This window comes from Pyrus communis, chromosome 9, assembly GCF_041283825.1.
Source record: "Pyrus communis isolate YQ-2024b chromosome 9, ASM4128382v1, whole genome shotgun sequence".
Classification (NCBI taxonomy): domain Eukaryota; kingdom Viridiplantae; phylum Streptophyta; class Magnoliopsida; order Rosales; family Rosaceae; genus Pyrus; species Pyrus communis.
In genome coordinates, this window is record NC_142573.1 from 16,020,424 (window position 1) to 16,028,084 (window position 7,661).

Consider the following 7,661-nt stretch of genomic DNA (forward strand, 5'->3'; position numbering starts at 1 on the left):
ACAAGAGTCCATGCCAAAAACTATGTGCCATACAAGAATGAGTTATACTGAAAGAGTAAGGATGGTTTATTGTTATTGTGTCTCAACCCACAGAAGACTGCCGAAACAATCACCGAAGTACACGAAGGGATTTGTGGGGCTCACCAATCCGGAATAAAAATGCGTTGGCTGCTTCACCGATACGGCTACTTCTGGCTGAGTATATTGAAGGATTGCATTGAATACACACGAGGATGCATACAGTGTCAGATTTACGGACCTATATAGAGAGTCTCGGCTGAATTACTTCATTCAGTTACCAAACCATGGCCGTTTAGAGGATGGGCAATAGACTTAATCGGCAAAATCACACCATCTTCTGGAGTAGCAAAACACATGCGGATACTAGTGGCAACCGATTACTTTACTAAGTGGGTCAAAGCAAAATCATACGCCGAGTTAACTACCAAAGAAGTTTGTAATTTTGTAGAGGAAAATATTGTGACCAAATTCGTCGTGCCAGAAATGATCATAACTGACAATGGCACAATCTGTACATCCGACAAATTTAAGGAGTATATGGCGAATCTAAATATTCAACTTGAGCAATCTACGCAGTATTATCCATAGGCGAATGGGCAGGCCAAAGCAAGTAATAAGGTTTTGATTATCATTCTTGAAAAAATGGTAAGAAAGAGACTTGGTATGTGGCATTTGAAGCTAAACGAAGCATTATGGGCCTATCGAACTTCAGCTCGATCAACCACCGAAACGACTCCATACGTGTTAACCTATGAACACGATGCTATGTTACTGGTCGAGCTGAGTATAAACTCATTGCGAGTGATTGAACAAAGTAGTTTGTTCAGTGCCGAATACAGTCAAGCCATGAGACAAGAGTTGGAAAACTTGGAAGAAATTCGGCTTGAAAAAGATTGTTGAGCGAGCTTATAATCGGCGTGTCAGACAAAAAACGTTCGGCGAACGAAAGTTGGTATGGCAAACCATGCTACCACCTCAAAGAAATACCACCTCAAATGGAAAATTTTAAAGAATTGGGAAGGACCATTCATCATTCACAAAATTCTTCGCAAAGGGGCATACCACCTCAAAGATCGGACTGGTTTAGTTCACAAGTTGCCAATCAATGGGAAAATTTTAAAGAAATACTACCCAGTCACTTGGGAGATGCGAGAATAAAAGATCAAAGATCATTTCATTAAATTTATAAAAGGACGTACAAGTAAATTTATAAAAGATTCCTAAAATTCTAGGGGGTCGAAGGAAGAAAGGTTTTAAGAGCGGCTTTCAACTCCAGCCACCTTACTTCGCTCAGTATGATTTTGGTCTGCCTTGTCTTCTTATTAAGTTGAACTTGCTGGATCCGTTTTATGCCAGCCGCGAAATCTATCAGTCGAGCTTTATTCATCTCGAAATCCCTTTCGAGTTTTGAAACAACAACTGACCTTTGTTGTTGAAGCTCGGCAATTTGACGTTGAAGCTCGAAAATTTGGCAATCAAAGCTAGTCAGCTGTGCTTTCTTTGCTTTTATAACCTCAACCTCTGGCCGGCTAGCCTCATGAGCAATCTTTGTCACCTTTAGGTCGTCTTCGACCTGGAGAGCTTGTTCAAAAGTGATAAAGTGATGTCGGGTCCGTTCTAGAAGGTCAGACAAATAGACGACATTTTAAGTGCTCGATAAGCCGCCGTCTGCAAGGTCGTTCAGGCACTCTCCTATGAAGTCGAGACCTTTACATTGGAGGACCTGAGAGGCAGAGAAGGATGTGATTTCTTGTAGCTTGATAAAAGCACGGGATTTGGCCACAGTCTCCGAAGGTTCGGCCGATGCGACAGAAGAACCAGCTACTCCTAAAGTACTCAAGAGTAGAGCGTCAAGCTCGACCTCCCATGAAGGCTGCATAAGAAAAGATTTTAAGCAGAAGGAAAAAATTATAAGGAACATAGCAAAGGGAATCTGTTTTAAACCTGCCGAAATGAGACTTCGACCATGTCCCCTGGTTCATTGCTCGAACCCAGAGAGCTCAATGGTTGAGCCCAGTGTTTAAGATTGCTTATTAATTCATGCAGCCGATGGAGGTTATCCACGTTCGAAGGCCATTGAGGTGGCCAGGAAATATAGATAAAACCCTTCGACGCATAGAATTGTCGGTGAAATGAATAGTTGGGCACTTGACAATTAATATTTTCTCGGTTCAGATTTGTTATAGTAAAACTAACAGGAGAAAGGGATCGAGCCTTACAAAAGCCGAAGGGACTTCTTGAGGAGGAACGCCAAGGTTTTGATCCTGCAGATGGACAGGCGTCTCTGCCGTCGCTTCAGGCTTTACGAGAGGCCTCTTCCCACAGTCTGCTACAGGAGGGTCGACTTGGTCGGCCGTCTCAACCACAGGAGAAGGATTAGTGGTAGGGGTTTTGGTTGGTCGAGGGCGACTCGCCAACGGAATCTCGTCGCTTTCGTTATCCTAAAATTAAAAGCTATTAATACTTGTGAATTTGATGAGACGAAAGGAGTTACCAACAACATAATCATACCTCTTCCAAGATGATCGTTGATTGTTTTTTGGGGATATTTGTCCCGACGGATGGAGCCACCTCTTCCAAGACAGGCGCAATGGTCAACCCCAGAGCTGCAGGTTCTTCGACCAACAGAGCAGCAACTGGTTCAACCACGACCCCAGGGACCGGTTAAATTTGGGCCACTTGGCTAGTTGGTGTTAGCCGTTTCTCCATCGACGCTTGAATGACAGGAGCGGGATGAGAGACACTAGGAGCGATCACTCCCGTAGTCTGGCTGGAGATAACGTAAATCTCCCGTTTTCCTTTCTTCGCCAATCTTTTAATGCGTTTTGTAGGGCGAGGGGCTTTATTTGCCGTCTCGGCTCCCTGGCGAGGCCATTTGCTTAGCGGGGATTGCGCGGCAACTTTGGTTTTCTTGGAGGGGACCGATATTTTCCTGGCCACAGCTGCAATGATCACGTCCGCTTTTTTCAACACTCGACCATCTGAGAAAGCGAGATCAAATTAGTAAAGTTTAGTAATAATAATAAAAAAAAGGAAATAAAGGTAGAGATAGCCGTATACCTCGGGTTGTCTCTTTGGATTGAGGGGCAGAAGTTTTTTCGAGTCGGTCGTCAAAAATTTTGTTAACGATGTTTTCGATCGAAGCCCCAAAAAAGTCATGATTATACTCTTCCCACCAGTCGCCGAAGGTGTCAGTGCTGAGAGATTCAGAAACAGTTGGTCGGAGGCGGAATGTTTTACACCGTTCCTGAAACTCTTTCTCGGTATCTCTACACTCCCTCTCTAAAAAACCAGAAAGACGTCTTCGGCTTAGGAGGGAGAAGGAAGTAAGTAGAGGTACCAGACAACCTTGAAGGTAGCCGAGTTGTCGGGCAGTAAAATGGGTGTAGTAAACCTCTCATCTCGCTCGGCGAGAATCACAACCGATGGGAAAGTCGCGTGTTAACACAAACGACCCCCAGTTTCGACGAAGATCAGTATCTTCACTTTCACTCCATGCTAATGTTGGAAGCCTGATAAAAGAGGGGTACTCTTGGCGACGACATATTAAAAATTCATTGTCAGAAATAACATCAAGGTCGAAGAAATATTTAAAGACTTCTTCGGCTCGGTGAGGAGGTTCCAGTTGGGATGCCAACTAAAGGCCGAGCGATTTAGTGGACTGGAAGTTGGGGATCTCTGGCCGAAGTGTGGCAAAGTAGACCTGTAGTTAGAGTTGGAAGACCCAGAGATGACCGTTCTGGTTTGGGTTAATTTTTGCTTCAGCCAGGCAGCGAAGGAGATTGGCGAGAACTGCCGGGCTGAGTGCCAGGGTGTCACCAATAGCTAAGGCTTCAGCCACTGGCATATTTTCGACCAGGCATTTGTTTGACTTGGTACAATAGAACTTGTTGTACTAGTAATATAGGAAGGCTTTGTGTTCCCCCTTCCGTAGACTCGTCTCCCCTCGGCTAGCAAAATGGAGGATGAGGATGTTGTAGTTAAAGAAGTTCTTGTGCAACTTCTGAACTTCTTCTTTCGAAGGCTCTTGACCATCTTGACTCAGCGTCTCGACGACTCGTTTGTCGAAAAGCACCTTGAGGTCGAGATTTAACGGGCACCCAAAAAGGGCGGCATCTATTGGGATGCAAGAGGAAGAAGTTCCAAGAATAGCTGAGATGTCGAGGATGGTGGGGCCGATAGGGCCAAAGGGAAGGATCATGGTGTTGGTGGTCGAGCACCAGAGGCTTAGTGCTGCCATAAGAAGTTCTTTGTCCATTGCTAGCTCTATGGTCAAGAGTCTAATGACATCATAGATGCCAAGAGCTTTTATTCTTGACCAAACAATTTTTCCATTCGGACGACCCAGGCTGCCCAGTTGGCGTTTGTCGTCGACCAGACTCCTTGGGGCTTTGTTAGGTCCCATTTTGACCAATCAAATCCTTGCAGCAATGGTGTCAGGCAGTGAGTCTTGAAGAGCGTGGTGATGGACAATGGTACTGCGTCCTTGAAGAGCGGCCCCAGGATTTGATGAGTGGTGCTCAGATCACTCTCAAAGCGTAAAGTTTTGATGGCGCTTTGGTCAATGAAGCCTTTGCATTTGTTGCACTCATAAGAGAGCTGTGAGATGAAGGAAGCCATTGATGAAGATTGGAATTTTTTGGGTTTGAAGGAATAATTGTTGATTTAAGAGCCTGAGATTTTCTAGGATTTTGAAGGCAAAGATGGCGAATGGATTTTCAAGGTTTCTGGAAGCGTAAAATGCAAATGGAAAGAGTTTAGGTATTTATAGGTGTTTTGGAAGGAAGTTTAAACGTTTGGTTTTCAAAATTGAGGGCAGAATTGACCAGGAAATCACTAATCATAATGGATATTTAGAGAGTCTGTGGGAAAGGATCGAGGTTTTCGTGGTTTGAAGACGCACGATTGCGTATGGCAGCGGATTTAATGCGGAAGAGATGTTTCGACCAGCGCATATTTTTTATGGTCATGATTAAGGGCTGCTAGGGTAACCAAAGGATTGACACACGACAAAAAGTGCAGAGGAACTCAGATCGTGGGATCGTCCTTCATAAATGTGCTCGATTGATGGGATGTTTGAGGCTTTTCATTATCCTTTAGTTATCTTGTAGGGTTTAATTTCACTTCTTCAAGGTCGAAAATCGGCTAAGGAATTCTAGGTCGAAGACCTCAGAAGTGAAAGGGCAATGTTTGGGCCCAAAATAATATTATTAGGCCGAGCGTAGGTTTATGTTCAGCCCAAAGCTTTTTCAAATGTGTTATAGGCTGTCTGGTGATCCTAAACCGCTCAGTTAGGGCGGTGGACTCTAATTGCAAGAATGAGTGATTTGGATAAAAGCGGATGGATTGAAGTCCTAGTACAATAAGGGGTCCTAATGCAATGAGGATTCTTGGCCGGAAATGAATACGGCCTGAAAAGGGGGGTGAGTTCAAAATCCTAATAGGAGTAGGATTGGTCGAGATAAGGTTGGATCAGAATAAGAAGTCCTAATCCGAATATGGTTTCAACTCAATCTTAAGGAGGATTTGTTGCTATAAATAGATACCAGAGTGCATCATTCAAGCCCCTTCCAATTTAACACACAACTACCCTGCGCAAACCTCTCAAACATCTTGAGATTTTTTTTTTATTTTCTTTTTTCGCCAACACACCTTCACTTTGGATAGACAGCACTGTGAAAGCAACTGGCGAACATCTTCAGTTTGGATAAACAGCACTGTTGCCGTAGAATCAGCCGACTGAGGAGCACATTCAATTGGGATAAACAACATTGCATCGAGGCTGACTGGTTACCTATCCAAGTCTCAGTCGAGAAGGGTTTCTGAATCCTTATTGGCAGAGGTCATCTTATTAGCCTTCCAGGTGAAGTAAGGTGTTAAAAGTTACTACATTCGGTGCATTGAACGCCGAGCGGTTTTATGATTGGATACTCACAAGTGAGTTTCAGAGTTCGGCATTCTGACGACCGAACCATATTTACCATCAAGACATACATCTTTTTTGAGTACTTGTGTCCGTATAATTTGGAGCCGGTTCGACGTGCTTATACTCTTATGAATATAATCATTGTGACCGAACCTGGCGCCGACGATTCGTGAACTTCATAGAACTAGCAGCCTTGTCTTCAAGCTACAGAACCCGAACGCCGAGAAGTGTTCCTTCCTCGGCTGCAATCGCAAGATCAAGAAGTCAGCAATGCGCTTAACGCAACATCAACAAATTTTACTCCTCAGCCGAGCTCAGCCGACGAGTTGGCACTCCCCGCATCAACCGAAGGACGTAGTTAGCTCATTAGTTAGTCGGTCTGCGTGCCACATAGGCTTTGTAATTTTTAGGGTCAACACTTATGTACACTATTCATATGATTATTCTTCGCTGCAATAACAAGACGGTAACAATCATATCTCAATTCAAACATATGCATATCACATTACATACTGTTGTAATGCATACTTATCTTTATCACTTAAGTGAAAGAAACAGCCTTTCATGAAAAACTATTTCATCCAACGATCCATTTAATTATCGAACTCGTGTCAGAATGCATAGGCAATTGTTTTACGTCATTATGGTAAAGCGCCTTTTGCAAAATTAAACAAAAATTTGAATATAAACCAATGAGAGAAAAACTAAGGCTTAGATTCCACCATCATACTCTAGTATCCCAATTGCCAATTCAAGAACTATCAAGTTAATGAAGATGACTTCTGTGTGGTGAAGTACAAATGCCAATTATCTCTAAAAACTATGCAAACTTGATCATATTAAACAAACGGGTAATGCTAAGGAGACCAAAAAAATTTTAACTAAATTTGCAAATCAAATTATGCGGTTGTAGATAATTAAATTATTGATTAAGTGTCGATTAACTTGCTTGTTTTTTATTGATAACATGTCATTTGGTTTGCAAATTTAATTTAAAATTTGATCTCCGTAGCATTATCCTTAACGAACAACTAGCCATTTTTTCAGGAAGTCATTCAACTAAATATTCGTCTAGGATCAAAATTGTGTCTGTTGTAACCATTTGTGACCACTCTAACAATCCCAACAAATCTTTTCTTTTCCTAATCCAACTGCGCTTTCTCCTAGACTGCGGCTGAAATCAAACAATTTTGAACCACAACTTAACTTTCTATTGAGCATTTGTGTTTGCATTTATCGTTATAATTTGGGAATGTCGGACAAACGAGAGGAGAGAGTTGGATATGTGCTTCCATGCTTTGGGAACAACTTTGCCTTCCCTATTTTTGGTTTCTTTTTACTAAAAATCCATTTATAAAAAAAAATAAAAAATACATATAAAAAAAAAACTGATTTTATTATTTAATTTCCTGTCTTTTTTTTTGGGTATTTTTTTCTAAAATCAATAAAATGTTTTTTGTCACATCCCGGTCCGGGACGGATCACTTTTCGGGCCCGCTCCACCACCGTAGCACGATATTGTCTGCTTTGGACTTACCATTCCCTTACGGTTTTGTTTTTGGGAAATCACGAGCAACTTCCTAGTGGGTCACCCATCATGGGATTGTTCTAGCCCCCTTCTCGCTTAACTTCGGAGTTCCTACAGAACCCGAAGCCAGTGAGCTCCCAAAAAGCCTCGTGCTAAGTAGGGAGGAGAATATACATATAAGGATCA